Genomic DNA, 20084 nt, shown 5'->3' with positions numbered 1-20084 from the left:
TTGGGGGTAGTGTGGTCTCAGGTCCAGTTTGTATGAATGGCCCTGAAACCATGCCCATATGGGTAATCACTAGTTGGACTAAGTGGGTTCTTCAATTTAAAAATGAAAAGAGTATGAACTTGTGGGTAAAGTTAGAGGAAAAATATCGTTTTTAAGTATAGACGATAACCCTCTGACTTGGAAGAATGACTTAGAAGAACTTTGTTTGTACAATACAGAGAAAAGCAACCAGCATGTCTACATAAGAGATATATGTAACCCAGGATAAGCACATGGAGAAGTGGGTGGCAGAATCACACTGCCCTTGAACCTGAGATCCTCCTGTCTCAGACGCTTTAGGGACACCCTTCTCCCTGTCTGGCAATGAGATCTATCCACAGTGGCCTTGTGTACTATACAATAGAATAAACCTCTATTTTCTGAAAAACTTATCTAAGCAGGATGAGAATTTTAATTAATAAAGATAAAGCTGAGCTTTCAGTTTAAATGCAAACATGAGTCAATTGAGCATTCTATATGTAGGCTGAAAATAACAATTCAAGGTGTAATTTTATCCAAGTAACAACTCTGAGGCAGATTAATAGGAATAAAGCTGATTGTCATTCCACCGGCTCTCACCAGGTAATAAAGAATTATGCATAATGCAGTTGCTGGCTTTTGTTTGGTTGCATAATTATCAAGTAAAATTCATGATTCATTATGAATCCCATCAATACATGGTTAAATATTTATTTGAATGAAAGAAACTCTCTTTCTCCTATTTCTAGAAAATAAAAGTCTGTGGACATATACAATAAATATAACACCTTCCCTAACCCTCTAATAATTCCCAGTGTCCCTCAAGCTCAATTAAGGGCCATTTGTATTACCTCTAATGTGAAAATAAAGTCCAATCACAGAATTTCAAGACATCTATACATCTTAAGAAATTTGTGAGTTCGGGGCATTCAAAGAAGACCCTGGGTCTACCCAAGCTGCTTCACGAGCCTCCTAATGCATCTCTTCTCTAATGCATTGTTCTATTAAAAATCTTTTTAAAATTTACATCCCAAATGTTGCTTCCTTTCCTGGTCCCTGCCCTCACAAAGCCCTTCCCCATCCCTCCTACCCTCTCCTCTGAGAGAGTGGGGTTTCCCTGAGTATACCCCCGCCCTGGTGTATCAAATCTCTGCCAGATTAGGTGCATCCTCTCCTGCTGAGGCCATACAAGGCAGCCATGAAGACTGAGATGTACATCTGCTACATATGTGCCAGAGACCTTGTTCCAGCCTACACATTTCCTTTGGTTGGTGGCTCAGTCTCTGAGAGCTCCCATGGGTTCCAGTTAGTTGACTCTGTTGGTCTTTCTGTAGGGTTCCCATCTACTTCTGAGCCTTTAATCCTTCTCCCAATTCTTTCCTAAGAGTCTCAGACCTCCATGTTTGGCTGTGGGTCTCTGCATCTGTTTCAATCAGATGCTGTGTAAAACCTCTTAGAGAACAGCTAGGCTAGGCTACTGTCTACAACCATAACAAAGCATCATTAATAATGTCAGAGATTGGTGCTTGCCTATAGGATGTGTTTCGAGTGAGTTGGCCATTCCTTCAGTCCCTGCTCCATCTTTGTCCTTGCAGTTCTTTTAGACAGAAAAAAAATGGGGCTGAAAGTTTTGTGGGTGGGTTGGAGTCCTTATCTCCTCACTGGAAGTTCTGCCTGGCTATAGGAAGTGACCTCTTCAGATTACTTGTCTCCACTGTAAAGCATCTCTGCAAAGGTCAACTCCCCCCTTGACTTTTGGGAGCCCCTCTCCCATATCAGGTCTCTGGGACTTCCTAGAAATCACACACACACACACACACACACACACACACACACACACACACACACACTGCAGCAGCAGCTGCTGCAGATTTCCATTCATTCTCTTGGCTCTCTGGGTCTCTCTCCTACCTCTCCTCACACCTGACCATGCCTCCCCATTAAACTCCCTATAGGTCAACACACCCTGTAAGCTAAGAATTCTCAACATTGTTCAAGACACTCCTTTATCAGAAAGTGCACTTAGGCAGTGCAACAATTCTAGTTGGCTTGTTGTTTCATTTGAACAATGGAATGAGTAAGTAAATGAATAATTTAGAACATTTACTTTTCCCACTATGTCTCTATCCAGGTTTCAGTCAAGAACTTCGTTTGTACCACACAAGGCTGTCAGACAAATGAACCAACAGACACTCTTCAAGGGTTCTTTAGGTAGTCCCACAGCTGCCACACCCTACTCAGTGCTAAGAAGCTAGATAGATGGCTGATCAAGTTCCATAAATGATAGCTAAGATTACCTCTTCAGAAGAGAATGATAAAACCAGGAGGTAGGCAGACTTAGGGAAGTAACTCAGAAGACAATCATTGCTATAATATTCTTAGTTTTGTAGCCAGAAGGAAACCCCAGTTTCTTATCTCCTCTTCAAAGAGCATCCTGTCTGAGGGCTACCCATGAGAGTGAGAATTAAACTCCAGAAATATTGGTAAACAGCTTTGAAACTGGATCTCTAGATTTCCATGGTAAAAGTATTTCTAAAAGTATGTTTCCCAATTTTATCCCAACACCTAAATGATCTAAATCATTGAAGACCCAAAAAGAAAAGCCATTTCCCGACAATGACATTTCCTTCCGGTAATAGAGTGAAAGTTCTTGTCTGGATGGAAAGAGACCTAACAGTCTATTCTGTTCCTCTGTCACTTAGCTAATGGACTACTACCCCTCCAGAAGGAAAAACCACTTTAAGACATGCTAAATAAATAGTAATAATAATTATTCCTTTGATGAAATAATGTGCTTTTCCTTTCTAAAATTCCTGTTCTCTGGCTCAGTAGCTTACAGCAGCTACATCTGTCTGCCTTTCTCAATTGCTCAAAAAAGTATAACTTTTTTTTCTTCTTTGTATCTTTTTGCTTTTCTTTTTTTTTTAGTTAATTAATTACATCCCAAATGTTGGCCTCCCTCATGGTGCCCCTTGCAGAGTTCCTACCCTATTCCCCATCCCCTTAACCTCTGAGAGGGCAGTCCTCCGTATCTCCCAAGCCTGGTGCATCATGTTTCTGCAGAATTACACACATCATCTCCCACTGAGACCAGACATGTCAGCCCTCAACTACATATGTTCCATGGGGCCTCAGACAAGCCTGTGTATGATCTTTGGTTAGTGGCTCAGACTCTGGAGCTCCCAGGGGTCCAGGTTAGTTGATATTGTTGGTCTTCCTGTGGATTCTTTGAAAACCTTCAATCCTTCTCCTAACTCTTCCATGGGGGTCCCTAATCTCTGTCCAGTGTTTGTGAGTATCTGCATCTGTCTCAGTCAGCTGTTGGGTACAGCCTTTCGGAGGACAGCCACGCTAGGCTTCTGTCTGCAAGCAAAACATAGCATCATTAATGGTGTGAGAAATTGGTGCCTGCCCATGGAATGGGGCTGCTTTTCTTAACACTGTGGGCTTCACTTTTCTCTAAAGTTCTGCTTCTCTCCATGTGGTCACTTATCTACCATGTGGTTGACCTCAATGCTAGGGTTTTTTCTTCTTTGTTCTATTCTCGTTGCTCTATTCTTCTTGTTTGGGCAACTGTTGTGATTTGCACCTTGCCTATCCTGTGATTTTTCTTTTCAGCTTTAATAAAATTGTCCTGGAACTGAGAGGGGGAGGGAGAGAGAGAGAGAGAGAGAGAGAGAGAGAGAGAGAGAGAGAGAGAGAGGAAGAAGAGGAGGAGAAGGAGAAAGAGAAGGAGGAGAGAAGAACAAAAGAAAGAAAGAAAGAAAGAAAGAAAGAAAGAAAGAAAGAAAGAAAGAAAGAAAGAAAGGAAGGAAGGAAGAAAGGAAGAAAGGAAGAAAAAGAGATACAGTAGAGAACTCCTGTAATCCCAGTACTTGGAAAGTAGGTTTGGAGTCGGAGGCCATCTTGGGCAACATTGTAAGACTCTGTCTCAAAAATCATAAAATACATGTGTTATGGGTTTCCCTGATGCTGTTTGTATTCTGTTGTTAATTCTGCTTCCTCTGGAGGGGCTGCCCTGCCACAAGCCATCCAGAGAAAGAAAGGAAGAAAGAAAGAAAGAAAGAAAGAAAGAAAGAAAGAAAGAAAGAAAGAAAGAAAGAAAGAAAGGAAGGAAGAAAGGAAGAAAAAGAGATACAGTAGAGAACTCCTGTAATCCCAGTACTTGGAAAGCCATGAGATCAGGTGATCTCATGTGAACCTTTTCACCATTTTAACTGGTTAAATAAAGACTAGAACTTATGATTGGACAATGGAAGGAGAAGAGAGGAGAGAGGACAGAGGGAGAGGAAGAAGTGAAAATGGAGCAGAACCACATGGCCAGGAGAAACTGCAAGTAGCAAGGGGTCTTCTAGCTGGGGAGTAAGTTAATATAGTGTTAGATCTGCCCAATTGAGCCATATAGCTTATAAATATAGTAACTAGATTGTGTGGTTGTTTTTATATGGGATTGTTGAGGTTGGAAATTACTGCAACATACAGAAATACTATTAAAGAATGTGCTTTACCACACTCAGCAAGCCCATTATCATGTATACACTGGGCTTACCTGCTATCTGCACTGTGGAGAGACTTGTTCATTCTCCTGGTGACTAACTTGTAGCACTGAGAAACAACTTTGGAAAGTAGTGAGTAATGTGCCAAGGGTTTTAGGGAGGAGATCCAGTTTTAATTTGCAGCTTGTCCAAAATCTGTCAGTATTTTTTTCTCATGTGTCTGAGAGGATTTGGTTAAAAGATTCTCAGAGGACCATTTTCTGACTCCCCATAAAATGTCCAGCTTCCAATTTGACAAGAATTTCCATGAGAAGAGCTCCTCCAGATGAATCTCAAGAGCAAGCTCACTGGGGTTAAAAACACAAATGCTTGCACATGAACATTCTTTCTCTTTCTCTTTCTCTTTCTCTTTCTCTTTCTCTTTCTCTTTCTCTTTCTCTTTCTCTTTCTCTTTCTCTCACACATACATATCTACAAACACATATACATACATGCATGTACACTGATTCATGAACAAGCACACATACACTTTTCTATGATAATTTCAAAAAATCTGCTGGAGCTAAAAATTCCATTAGACACCAGTTTCACTCACCAGCAACAGGGGATGGTGGTGGCCAAGCCAGTACTCTACCAGTAAGTTGAAAAACACAGCCATTTAGCTACGACCATTTTTGACACCCGCCTAAAGTAAAATCTAGAGTCTACCAACAGATCGACATATGAAGCCTAGTTTCTGCACTGCTGTTAATGGCATGAGACCCACACAATGGCAGTAACTGTGGTGACAGGCCAAGTAAGTCCCAGACAGACATCCTGCACATTATTAAAATTAAAAAAAAAAAATCCCATGAAGAATCAATACTCATAAGAAAATGAGAACAGGTCTGTGACAAATTGTCAAAACATAAGAAAAGCTCCCAAGAATACTATAAGCTCCTAGTGACAAGATCCATGTTGCAGTCTGCTGAGTGCTCTCTGACATACAGTAGATAATAAACATTTTGTATATGTAGTAAATATCAAACTAGGAGATCTTTAGCCATACCTCAGTATCGATGTGAGGAACCCTGGAACTATACTACCAGAGCAAAGACAGCATTCTTCTGGAAATAGCCTGAATCCTGCATGGCAATCAATTTTTTTTTTTGTAGGACTGGGAAACCAGAATGGAAAGCTCGGTAGATTAAAGAGGCTTTGAAAAGGTGTTGTACTAATGACTGTGTTCTGAAGAAAGCATCAGTCATCCTAGCTGTAAGAATCTGGAGACAACCTGCTCTTTTAGTCTTCTTTGCTCAGCTGCTCATCTCTTCTGTTTGCTTTATGAGTTATATAATTTTTCACCACTAAAATTTTCCCCGGGTCCTACTGGCTTGACTTCAGAGTCTTTTTCTATAATTTGTAGCCACATAACTTTACCTAATTTAAAAAAAAAAAAAAAAAAAAGAATTAATGTCAAAAGGTGTGAAGGGTTGGCTGGAAATGAATCTCACAATCTGAAGGCCTGATTAATCTTATATCTAAGGTAGTGGTAGTTGAAGGTGATGCCTTTTACAGGCATATAAGCCTTGATAGTGTAGCCTCTGTGTACAAGATTAATGCTTTCGTGAGAAGTGTCTAAGGGGATAATATGTCTCCTCCTGGTGAGTCTAGATAGAGCAACACAAACCATCTACAGTTAGGAAGAGGACTCCAGTCAAAAGGCAAGCCATGTTTGTACCTTGACATCTACAAATTCGAGAAAGCCATGTCTGTTGTTTGAGATAGCTGGTCCATTTGATTTGGTTACAATAGCTTGAGCTGACTAAAGCACATATCTTGAAGAGCACAAAATTACTTATTATAGTCGGTAAGACAAAGGATGAGAAGAAAAATAGCTGCATATAGCAGTGGCTAGGTCCTGAACGTGTGAGTGGATGAGCATTGTCTGAAGCTGCCCTTACCAACCGCAGCCTGTTAATTGTAAACAAAACTGAAAGCAAGCATCCACTAATTATAGAGTATCCATCTACTGCCTCTGTACCACACTTAATGGCAGAGTTTCTAGGAGTGGCAGAAACTATGCAGCCATTAGTATCTGTTCTTTATAGAGGACTTTTGACGAGCCCTGTTTAAAGATTTGCCCTTTAGCAGAGCTGACCCTGGAAGCTGGGGTACAGGCGAGCAAGCACCAAGGGTAAGAGTACTTGTCAGCTTTGAGGTGGCTTGCATACAGGGGTGATACCTTTTTCCCACTTTGCCCCTCAATGACTGCAGCAGTCAGGAGAGCTGGCCCTGGAGTCATGAGAGCAGGAGCTGCAAAATTCAACAGAATGGACCTTGCACCTTGTCTGGGAAACACAGTAAAGCTAGCCCTGGTGGAGCAGGCACAGGTGAGCTGGCCCTGAGGACAAGAGCATGGGAAAGCTGGGCCTGCCACCCATCTGGAGTGAGGTTGCATAGGTATGGGGGTAATGCCCTGTCCCTCCTGCTCTTCTATCAGGTAGATGGGAGAGCTGATCTCTGGGATATCAGAACAGAAGAGCTAGCCCTCTCCACTGCACCTCACCTGGGCAACACTGTAGAGCTGGCCCTCATGATGAAGACACAGATGAGACAGCCCCAAGGTCATGAGAGCAGGAAAGCTGTCCCTTCCCATCACAGGCTGTAGCACTTGGGAGAGTGGGCCCCCAACTTTGACTGGGCAGCACAGTGGAGTTGGTTCTAGAGGCATGGGTATAGAAGAGTTGGCTCTGAGGGCATCAGTGCAGGAAAGGTGACCCCACCATTTGCTGATGGTGGCATTCGGTGGCCTAGTTGGAGCCGTGCTAGAGAGTTCGACCTGGTGTTGGTGATAAATGGGAGCAGAAGGGCTGACTAGCTCAGCTACACCATGCAGGCCCAGATCCAGGGCTCTGAACTGACCCACCTTAAAATCTATGTCATCCTTGAATGGTTGGGATATATGAAAGGGCCAATCATATTGTTCCAAAGCTAGAGGAGCTAGCTCCATGACACAGAGCAACAACAGGATAACTGGGAGGAGTCCCAGTGAGGATCAAATATTGATAGTGTCCCAAAAGCCAGAAATCTCAAGCCAGACCAATGACCCCTTGCAATGAACATTGGGAGGTGAAAATGTGTGGACAGAGCTATACTGCTGTACTCAGCCACATTGTGTGCCCACTATGCAGTTGATCCCTGGAGCCTTTGATCACATTACTGCCTCTGTCTGGAAGTCCACCCTAACCTTTTGTACCTGGCTGGTATTTCTGCAACCTCAATCTCCACTCAGGCATCACTTGTTCTGGGAAACCTGCCTGACAACCCTGCCTCTGTTTTAGGAGTTCTTATCTCTTCATTCATTTCCAGTCACAGCTCTACTTCATGTAAGTCACCACAAGTCATCTCTTCTTTTGTCTAGCTTCTTATCCAATGTTCTTTCCTCTCCCTTCCTTTCTCTCTCTCTCTCTCTCTCTCTCTCTCTCTCTCTCTCTCTCTCTCTCTCTCTCCACACATATACACACTCACATGTACATGCACACACACATGCACACAGATGTATTTACATGCATACACTTATATACACACACTCCTATACATATACATACACACGCATATACATGTACACAGTTACTCACATACATGCACACACATAGACATACACATGCACATACACAAACATGCACCCATACACATACATACACGCACTTACATGAGCACACACATGCACACATATGTGTACACATACACAAACACACACACACACATGTTATTCCTTGATTCCTTCAAAGGTATTAAGGTCAATTAATATAAGACCATGATGGTTTAAAAGGAGAACTACACTGAGGATCTAGTGAAACAAGAGAGAATTCAGTTAAAGAAAAATAAATACAAGAAAGAAAAAAAGAAAGAAAGAAAGAAAGAAAGAAAGAAAGAAAGAAAGAAGGAAGAAGGAAAGAAATGGAAGAAAGAAAGAGAGGAAAAGAAAAGCTTTAAAACTAAGTCTAGCACATGGTCTAGCCTAGACCAGGGCTCATACCAATAGAAGCCTAAAGTCCTGTCTTCCTCAGCTTGCAGGTTTCTTGATCTATGTGTCCCTCATTTAGTCATGATTTAAGATTTCCTTTTTTTCAAAAAGGGAGAAGGAGAGCATTCTGTTCCCCTGCTGAATTAGAGGCTCAAGTTGATATTGTTATGCCAACTGCCTGGAACTCCCCATCCCTGGGACAGGGAGGAATTGCTTCCCCTTAACAGAAACAAAAGGCCTATTTAAAGTGTTACCTTTCTTAATAACAAAAGAGAAAGAAAGGAGTGGGACTGTAGGAAAGAGAAGGACAGAGAAAGAAAGGGGAGGGAAAGAAAGGGGGTGGGGAGAAAGGAAGGAAGAGGGGAGGGAGGGGAGGGAAGGGGAGGGGAGGGGAGGGGAGGGGAGGGGAGGGGAGGGGAGGGGAGGGGAGGGGAGGGGAGGGAGGAGAAACTCAAAGAGATTATTCTCTTCAAAAAGAAAGAAAGAAAGAAGAAACAAACAAACAAACAAACAAAGAAACAAATGGGGCAGGGAGAATCCAGCATAGTAGTCACCTGTGACTCACTATTCATAAAAAGTGAATACCTACAAGTGCCAGGGACTTCATAGTGTCCCATATCTATTTTAGATGCATTTGAGGATGTGTGGTGTTATCTCAATTTGCCCAAGCAGAAAGAAGTCAGACTATAAAGTCACAATGCTCCCAATCAGAATGGACAAGGATCAAAGCTGTTTCACCCTCCAGGTCTGTGTTTACATTTAGGCTCATGCTTCAAAATAAGAGATATAGGACTGGCTTCAAGCTGAGGACACAACTGTGGGACCCTTGTTTAAATACTGTGTACCTCAGTTTACCACATCTGCATCAGTCCCTAATGTTCCTTCCTTCTATAGGTCAGCGTCTGCATTAGGATCACAACATACTGTGTTTCTTAGAACAAAACACTGTTAATTATGAGACAGTTCATCATGGTATTCATCATTAGAGAATAAATAATGGAGCTAAATTATAAAGCATTTTATCACCTTGAATTTTAATTTTATGCTATTCAAAAAGTATGTTTTACAAAAATAAATAATTTATCACATGTTATACTTGGAGAGAGAAAAAGAAAATGCCAAGTACTATATGCTGAGAATATACTCATGAAAGTTTGTAAGAGCAACTCTTCCAAGAAGCTTTTCCACTGCAAGTGATTTGTGTCTGCACATTCTAGAAACTACTATCTCCTATGCAACCAAAAGGGTTTCATTATTTCATTTCCTAAAACACTGCTTGCAACTGTCTCCTGGAAGTTCTTCCAGGCACCTAACCTCGATTTTCAAGTTTTATTTGAAATTTGCCTTCAGCTATTATCAGATGATATCATCATAAGGTTCTTCATACATTCTCTTGGAGACACAACACCCCTCAGTGGGTTTGTAGTGGATTTCTCCCTTTGGGGAGGTACCACAGTGGAGCTGCTTGTGTTGGAAGCTGCAGTGAAGAAGTCAGTCCACCATGGGAATGCTGCAATTATTTGCTTGATTCTAAAGCTGTAACTCCACAGATGACCTATCACCAAATCATGCCTGAGAGCCCTCAGTTTCACCAGAAACTGAAGCCAAAACCATCTACTTTGTTCATGTTGACCTCTTTCCCAGTGCCATAGCTGTCATGTCTGAGCACTGTTTATTACCATCCTCTCTGGGTTTGTTAGGTGTACACTCAAATCTAATTAATCAGCCTGACTAATAGTGTGCACAGTTGTTAAAGAGTAACCATGAGTTTAATGAAGACAAAGGGCACCAGATGTCCCCTTTGATCCTGAACTCGGGCTGGTTCTTCTTGTTCCTGCCAGAGAAACAGGCTCTCCATCTTGTTCATTGCCAACTAGTTTCCTGGTATCCCCTTTCCTGGCAAGCACACATATAAAACTTGAAAACCTTTGGTAATTTCAGCTCCCATTTCTGAATCATTTCAGTGAGCCACTGTGAACTGATTAAGTATTGGTCTTCTCATCTGTACCACAGGGATGGAGACATTTATCTTTCAGAACTGTTGGACTTGTCATGCAAACTCTTTGCAAGTGCCAGGCTCACTCTGAGAATCTGAAGGATATCTTCCTTCCCTGACCTCCACCTTTTTGAATGTGTGTGTGTGTGTGTGTGTGTGTGTGTGTGTGTGTGTGTGTGTTCCCAGTTTCCTGTTCTCTCCCTTTGTTTTGAAAACCCAAGGCACAGTGAATGGAGGGCTTGCTGGATTTCGAGTTAAGCAATTAAAAAGTATGTATGACACAAGTATGTATAGCAAAGGCTATAGGTTTTTCTTGTTCCCTTTTACAACAAGATGACCTTTCTCTGAACATACTTGGCTAGCAAGGAATACACAGTAAAATTGAGGTTAGAGGAGGTCAAGAGAAAAGCAAGCCTGAAGCCTTGCACTGTGTTGTCCCCTACTTTATAAACTGTATCCAACATCAACACTGGAAACCAGAAGCTCACTGTAGTACTTGGCAAATGTTGTGTAGTGAACAAACACAATTTTAACTGAACTAAAAATTTAACTGAAAGAAAGTTTACTATTTATCTTGTTTGGGGAGTTTTGTTTGTTTTTGTTTATTTTTTTTAACTCATATTAACTGCCATCTGGTAATCCATTTCCTGTCTCTGCCTCAAAGTATAGCCCCAAGTGGATTTCTCTCTCAGCTTCTCTTGCAGTGATCCATGGTCATGTGATCAGATCACAGTGAAGTCTACCAAGAGGGTGATGTGGGACAAAGCCTTTGCTTTTCTGGCAAGAAAGAACAGTGGGCAAGGCTGGAATGTACGCATGATGGCTAAGACTGAGATTAGCCATCTTGTGATCAACAGTTCAGAAAAATATCTACCTATGCACTTTGTTGATTCAACTCATACTACCTTGAGGAAAAAAATAACCCATGATCTATTCAAGCTAGATATTTTAATATACTCTAACTTAGAACCCAAAGCAGTAGTACCCTCCTAGTCTTTAGGAACATGAGGAGCAGAAGAAGTAGTTTGGGTGCATGTGGATATACTCAAAGTAGCTTCCTCAGGATCCCACAAGGAAGAAATGAAAGTGTGTACGAAAATCCTACCACTAAATCCAGCACCGTAAATGCTCTGAAGCTGCTCTTTTTTATTTAGAAAGAATACAGAACATCCCTGAGATGCAGCTTTTGTGTTCCTTCTTCTGAGGATGGCTCTCCCCAAGCTCCTGACATGTAAAGTTGTTTTAGGTGGGGATTATAGTTTTGTTTTTGCTTGAAGAAAATAGCTCCATGAGGGAATCCGTACATTGGTTATCTATCCCTGTGTAACAAATGATCCCAAGTTTAGAGGCTTAAACACTCGATGTTTACTATATTACTGTGAGTACCAGTGCATGGGAACTCAGTTCTGAACTTTTTACGAGGTTGAGGTCAAGCTCCAGCTAGACTGCTCTTGCTCCCTGAGTGGGGCTGGAAAATTCACTTGGTGATGACTCAATCAAATGGTTGCCTGAAAGGACTACTAGGGTTTTTTGCTGACTGTGGATATGAGGACTCAGGTTCTTGCCATATGGATTTCTCTGCAAAGCTGTCTGAATACCCAACAAGATGGCTGACTCACCCAAGTTTGGATGCTTCCACAAAGCAAAGTTGTGTGACTTAGTCTCAGAAGTAACAAATTGCCACTTCTGTTGTTCTTTAATGCCTATTTAGACTAACTCCACTACTGCATTGATGGGGGACTGAAAGACCACATACACAAATGAGGAATCATCACTGTCTTGGAATCACACTGCCATAAACAGTCAAAGGGGGAGACAACTTGGTAAGACTGAGTTGGAGAGGTACAGCTTGCCAGGCAGAGAGCTGCTAAGTTGATGCCTGTGCTAAGAGCAGAAGATTAAATGCAAAGAAGGAGAAGAGAGAGCAAGATAAATCTATCTGGAGAATCAAATGAAGCTGAAGCCCAGGATAAGATGGGCAGTAATGAGAGATGGAGCTGGAGGGAAAACCAATCCCCAGTTCTAAAATTCATCTTCCACCTTGACATCCCAGGTGCTAGTTGAGCTCTAGCCCCAACACCTTCCTTCTCTTAGCTGTCTTGATCACTAGGAAGATCCTGGGTTTGAGGAAAGCATCCAGCACAGTGTTGGCCAGTTACCTACATATGCAAGTCTTCTATAGTCTTTTAAAAATACTTTTTAAACCTCTTAGCTTTCTTCCCCAAGCCTGCTTTATATTTATGTAAGGAAGAATGTGTGTTTAGATCATACTAAGCTGGAATCATCATCCTAAGAGGATGACCAACACTTTTGCTAGCACACAATGCTCTACGTGGTTGACTCTCTCAACCAAACCACTGGATGGAAGACCCACCATCCTTTCTGTCTAAGAAAAACAAACTCCCATATGCTTAAGCCACTTTCATTAATGGCGTTTCACATTTGGGGGCGGGGGCAGGCAAGGTTGTTATAACTTACAAAGATATCTCACTCAGACACAGGAAATCATGAAAAGTCTTTTAATGAAAGTTGATACCTGTGCTAATAGCAGAAGATTAAATGCAAAGAAGGAGAAGAGAGAGCAAGATAAATCTATCTGGAGAACCAAATGAAGCTGAAGCCCAGGATAAGATGAGCAGTAATGAGAGATGGAGTTGGAGGGAAAACCAATCCCCAGTTCTAAAATTCATCTTCCACCTTGACAACTAAACTAAGTCTTTGTTGTGTGTTGAGCAAAAGGGTAACAAGATGGACCATAGGGTGGAGCTGTGATCTTTAATATGTATAAGTTTTCATTTCCTCAGGACCATGGGGGTTGAGAACTAGGGAGCTGTTGCTCAACAATGTGCTTGTGGCTGGCAGCATCATACTGCATACTTAAAACTGTTGGGAAGGTGAATTTTATGTTATGTGCTATTTTTCCCACTGTTAAAAAAAAGGTGCTGTGATCATATTTTTAATTTAGAATAATCACAAGCACTGGGAAAAGGAGGCAGACTATAGCTAAAAACATGCTAAAAAGTCTCTGCTGAAATTATCTAAGTGAGAGGGGATGGTGGCCAAAAATAAGAAACAGCAGCACAGCTAGAGAGAACAGAAGGCAGTTGGGGACCATTCTGTCAGGAGTCAATAGGTTCACTCTGGTAGATACCTAGAAGTCAGCTGGTCAGCTGAGCATTTTCTGGGTAGACTCCCCAATACCAGGACTTTCATTGTATGCCCTTCATTCTTCACAAAAACTAGAAAACTATTACTTTTGCACCATATTGTCAGAGTTTAAAAACAATTTAACAACTTGCCCATCTTCATAAAGATAACACTAAGTCCCCACAGGACAGTAGTCTTAAAGGGGACAAAACTAACACAAGTCACCAAATAGCAGCTTTGGTTAAATTCAGATTCCAGTCAGTGTCTCAGGGCTAGAGGCCTCATAAACATTTCTTTTAAAACATTTCACATTACAAAATCTACTTTATATTATGCCCAAGACAGATAGTCATGTATGTTGGTTCTTGCAATGCAAATTTGTTTCATCCATATTTGGTTAATGAGAATCCAAACATTAAATCTACTTTCTGTTAGCCCAAACCTCATGTTTTATGAACTTGGAAAAATGTAACATAGAGAGTTTGAGAAAACATTTTTTTTTTCTGGAATTTTGTCACATTATCTGGAAATTACTCACTTCAGAGGAAGAATGAGTACAGTAAAATTGCTCACATATAGCATCATGGAAGTATAGACACCCTTATTCTTCAATTTTACTTATGTTTTCTATATGAATTTGACCCAGAAAGTTGGCTGCATAACTCTATAAATTAACTGGACCCTGCACTATGAAAACCAATTCTGACTGTGAAGATCACATATACTTTGTGAACAGGGAAATCGTTTTGAGAGACTCTCCTGTGCAGGACCTGTTCCATTCTTTCATCAAAGCTACCTGTCAATCACTTCCAGAAAGGAGGAGCAAAAATCAAAAGCAGTGTTTCCATCATTCTGGTTTCTGTTTCCCAAATTTTAATCTGAAAAAAAAAAAAAAAAGGCAGAAAGATTTGACAGGGGCAGGAAGTGATGAGGTACAAAGAAGTACAAGAGCATCCAGGAAAAAAAAAAATGATCTTGAAAAACAAGAATTATTCCTAGTTTAAAATTGGGCATTGCCAAACTTATGAGAGGGGAGAAGGCAGTGCGTGGGTCCTAAATACTGGGATCCTGGAAGAGTAATATGCTAAAGAGCAGAAAGACTAAAAGTCAGCCTATAACAATAACACGCAGTGGCATCTGCTACTGCTCTTCTGCCTAGTGGCCATGCTGTCAAATTGCCTTTTGAGTATTTATGTTTCTATCCGTAGACCTGGGCTGCTTTCAGTCTTGGACAGAAAGGGGTCCTTTTGCAGTAGGTAGCAGTTACATGACTGGTCAGAGGGCAGAGGGTCAGAGACTAAGTGCTTACCCCTAATAAGGACCTATATATCCACTTCCCCCCTCACACACACCAAGTCTCAAGGGACCTCCAGGAAGAGGGGGCAGAAACAACGTAAGAGCCAGAGGATGGGGAGGAATGTAGTGAGATGCTCCCTTTAAGGGATATGGCATGGCCACCACACTCATGAGATCAAAGTAGCTGTGGTTACCAGCATGGGATTATGGGATTAATTCAACCAAATTCCCAGCATGGATGCAGGGAAGAGCATATACAGCTGAGCCTCTAAGTAATAAAATACTGACAGTTGACACCTACTGAGGAAGAACAATCATCCTTCTTTGAGGGCTGGTGGGCATCCTGTGCTTCAGTAGATGGTCCTGCATGGATGAACACATGGGCAGTACTAATTTTTAGTGGGTTTGTCTGATTTAGTCAATTATAAAAAGAAGAGAACAGGAAACAGGATGGAGTTGTGTTGGGGTAGCATGGGGAGCTGAGGGTTAACTCTAAACACATGAACATACAAGCAACATTAAATAGGCTCAAAAAATGTATGTGTTTATATATACATATATATAAACATGAAAGCAATATTATATTAATATATAATAATTTTAAAAAGTTCATAATTTTGAGAGGGAATTGGGAAATGGGAGGAGTTGGAACGGGAAGTAAAAGAAGAGAAATGATGTAAGTAGTATATTCACATGTAAAGTTCTCAAAATAAATATATATTACATAACAATTGGATTGACTTTTTAAAGAAGGGAGAAATAAGGAGAGTTCTAGAACACCAGCAAGGTTGGAAGGTACAAGTTAACTATTATTTTTGTTTTCCATTACTACTCACTTGACCTAGATACTCTTTTTTCATTTATTTAAAATAGATATTCTTTTCAGGCAACATTCTGACTAGCTTCCCTACCCACTGCTCCTCTCAGTTTCTCCCCACCTCCCCCTTCCAATCCAGACCTACACCCTTTCTATCTCTTGTTAGAAAATAAACAGCAATCTAAGGAATGAGTATAAAATAAAAGAAAATCCAAAAGCAACTCAGAATATGATAAAAAAAAAACAACCAAAGGAGAAAGAGAGCCAAAGAAAAACTACAAGAAGAGCATATAAATACAGAGACAAACGCATATGTTCGCGTGCACACAAGAATTCCGTAAAAACCCCAAACCAGAAGCCCTGTAAGGTAAAAAAGACAAAGAAGTTCCAAAGATGCTATTGAGTTTGTGTTGTGCTGGCCATCAACTGCTGGTCCTGGGGCACAATCTAAAGAGTGGCTTGTTTCCCCAATGAGACTCCCTTAGAGAGAACTAATTTTCATTTGCAAGTGGTTATCAGCTGGAGATAGTATCTGGGTTAGGGATGTGTGTGCACCTCTCCTTTCCACTCTAGGACCCAATCTGGTGCAGACTCACATGGGCACTGTGCATGGTGCCTCATTCTCTGTGAGTTTATGTGTGTGCTAGCCCTGCTGTGTCTAAAAGCAGGTGTCCTTCATCCTCTCTGGTCCTTACACTCTTTCCACCTCACTTCCACAAGATTCCCTGAGGGGAGCAATTTGATGGAGATATTCCATTTAGGATTGAGTATTCCAAAGTCTCTCACTCTCTTCATATTTTCTAGCTGTGGGTCTCTGCAACCCACCTGTTGAAGGAGAAATCTTCTCTGATGATGGCTGAGCAAAACGTGGATGTATACGTATAGGAGAATGGCAGGATTCATTTTATTGCTATGTTCCTCTGGCAGAACAGTATTCTTTGGTTTTAGCCCTCAAATTTGACCTATCTAGTCTCAGGTTTTGGGTCACTCAAGCAGTGTTGGGTGTGGGTTCCATCTTCTGAAATGGGCCATAAGTCAAGCCAGATATTGGTTGGTTACTCCCATGAGCTTTGTGCCACTATCCTGCCAGTGCATCAGAAGCTTTGCAGCTGGGTTAGTCAGGTAGTGTACAGAGTACCTTCCTGTACCATGAACACTAGACCATAGAGGTGAAGGCTTCAGGTAGCACCAAGTCAACCTCGCCTTCAGTGTCATTTAGATGATCTTTATATGTGTGTATATTATAGGACATTTCTACAATATTAGGTTTCCATACAGGGTCTCAAATGGCCCTTAGTTTTAGATGCCACTCCCCACATCCCATCCCTTGCCTCTCCTCTCCTCTCTTCCTCCCCTTTCTGGATTATAACCAGTAGGGAGGGTAAGGATGGGACAGAGCAATGGTCAGGCCAAGGACTCTCATTGGGAGCCTGGGGTCTTCAAGTCCCTCTTTAGTGTGTGTGTGTGTGTGTGTGGCAGGTGGGGGGGGGGGAGTGTTCTTGTAATTTTGGAATTTCAGCAACAATGTCACAATGACCGCTCCTCTGGTTAAATCACAGACCATCTGTAAGAAGCAGAAATGTTTACATCTGTATCCCTTGGAGGGTCCTTTCTGCTACTTGCCCAACAATGCCATGAGCTCTGCCTCTCTTGTCTCAAAACAGTTTTCTTACAGAGAGAGACGCGTTTCTCCTTGCATGCACCAAAATCTAACTTAAAGTAGTTCCTGTGAAGACCCAAACTGCCTACAGATATTTTCCTTTGTCTTGTATCTTTCAAGACAGAGAAGAAACAGGAGTGAAGCTAATACTGTATTCTTCCACTGTGCATCATGCTGTATTCCAGATGGGATGGTTGTGCAAACTTTTTAATGCAGCCCTTCCCATAGTGAACTCTATGTGCCTCAGACACAGGTTTCTCTTGAAGTTCTGTTGAAGCAGAAATGTTGTGGGTGTCTTCTAACAGCAGCTTTCCAGGGGAAGAAAACATGCCATTTTCCTTTAGGGACTTCTGACTTGGGAAGCTGCCCTGTCACAAACACCAACCTTTAGAAACAGGATCTCTGGGGTTGAACTCAGTCCAACTTTTCTTTTACATGTAAATATTTAATGTCTTCAGTAAGGGATGGGCTTTCTGTGGACATTTAACAAAGGGCGCATGTTTTCTAGAATCTAAACCTGTATGCGAATGCAATCAAGCTAAGGAGTCAAAGGTACTTCTTGAGGGAGACAGCCAGTGTCTTTTCTTAAATATAGATACTGTAAATGTAGTCACTGGCAGGCATCAACTTCAGAAAATAAACGTTATTTTCCAAAGAGGCAAAAGAATACTTTCCTACCATGAAACCAGTGGGGTGGGGGAAATAGTTTAAGTCAATTGTTTGGGCAAAGTCTAATATGTGAAAATCTGGGTTCTTTTCACAATTATAAAAATAGTATGGCTATATGCCTTGAAGTGAGCCAAAAATGAATAAGCCTTCCACCCATTTACACAAGACTGGGTTCTGTTCCATTCATCTGCTATTTGGACTTCCAGAGCAGATTTCTCCACATCAAAAAAACATCAGACATGCCTTAATCTGCCTTTGAAAATGCAGTCTACATTTAATATTTTCACTTCTATCAGCTTCGCTTAAGTTAGTCATTATTGATTACAGAACTTTCATTAAGTATGTGCATGAGAGACTTAGATCATCCAAATGTACCTAACCATCCACCACCCCCACCCCTGGGAAAGGTACTTGCATACAAGAAGCCTCAGTGTGCAGTATCCTACTCAGTAAAATAAGAATCCTAAAAGCAGACAGAGGCCTGGCTCACAGAATTACTGGGATGGTTAAGTGGAATATTTATGAAGGATTTGGGGAGGAGCTTGACAGCTCATAGGGGCTGGAAAAAAATGTCACTAGCCTTACTGTTATCTCTAAGTCAAGGGATATGACAACAAGGAAAATCTAGCCACTGTTCAAGGGCATCACTGTTTCACCAGGAGAAGCAACAGAAATGAAGACATGGGATTTAATGGAGGATCTGTAATCCCTTTGGTAGGAGCTACACCAGTGTTCACAAAGCAGACCATCAGACGGCATGGGAGGACCTCATTCATGGTCACTAGGGCTAGCATAAAGGGCTTTATGCAGAGACAATACTACGTAGGCTTTGAAGAATTAGGGGAGAAATGTGAAATGAGAAGCCCCCCAAAAGGGAAATGTCATTATATAAAAAATAAATTTAAAATGTCAAAATATTGTACCGGGATCACAGTAGATACTGTGAAATAGATAGGGAGTAGCAACACATTCCTAGTCCCTCCCAGACCCCAACACAATGTTGACATGTCTTTTTTTTAAGTAATAAGTCATTTGGTGGTTGGCATATTACAAAGTAAGTATAGTCCTAGTGTGCATCCAAAGTTCTCCTTCAAGAACAGAATGCTCTGCAGGCTGAAGAGCATCATGTCGTCCCAACAAGAAGGACCACACTTGAATCCTCTGTGCTATAAGCACTCTCACATTACAATAGCCTGTAATTGTGCCCCATATAAAAAAGAAAAGGTCAATTGGCAATTGGGCCCGTGTGAGGTTTTCCTCCAGTTGCATTTGCTTCAGCCTCTGACTTCATGAAATTCTTGGAGTTTCTCCTTGCAGCAAGCTGTGCTCATTCATCAACCTGAGTCATTTTGTCTGATTGGGCCCAAGTCTCCCCTTCTTTAGTCTGCCTCCTCTTGGTGCTGAATAAATCATCCCGGGGAACGTCCAGCTTGGAGGAAGATTTTCACAGGAAAGTTCCATCTGCCTTGAACTCCTCATTGATCCAGGCTGAACCTTCAGGTTCCAGGAAACAGAAGTAAGAACCTGAAGAGAGTCTCTCTTAGTCACTGATGTTTAGGTGGTCACTGACACAGGCGACTCGCAGGTGCCCTCAGGAAGAGATAAACCACAATCCCATCTCTATGACCAGAAGAGAGAGCTTTGGGGACAGTTCTCTCTTTAATCCCTCTTTCTCTGACTCCTCCAAATTAAAAGATTACCCACCCTAGAGTTTCAGAAGTTTCAGAAAGCCTGAGTCCAAGAATCTAAAAGGAGAAGTAAACTGTTCAGACTGATGAATACGTTGGTTTTATTAAAGTCCAAATAACAACCTGGTTCTGGGTTTTGGTTTTGTTGTTGGTGGGTTTTTTTTGTTTGTTTGTTTGTTTGTTTGTTTTGTTGGTTGGGTTTTTTGGTTGTCTGTTTGTTTTTCTCTTTCTTTCTTTCTTTCTTTCTTTCTTTCTTTCTTTCTTTGAGATGCTTTGCTCTTAACTTCT

The sequence above is a fragment of the Arvicanthis niloticus genome, chromosome 13 (genome assembly GCF_011762505.2).
Source record: "Arvicanthis niloticus isolate mArvNil1 chromosome 13, mArvNil1.pat.X, whole genome shotgun sequence".
NCBI lineage: Eukaryota > Metazoa > Chordata > Mammalia > Rodentia > Muridae > Arvicanthis > Arvicanthis niloticus.
This window is presented reverse-complemented; position numbering follows the sequence as displayed.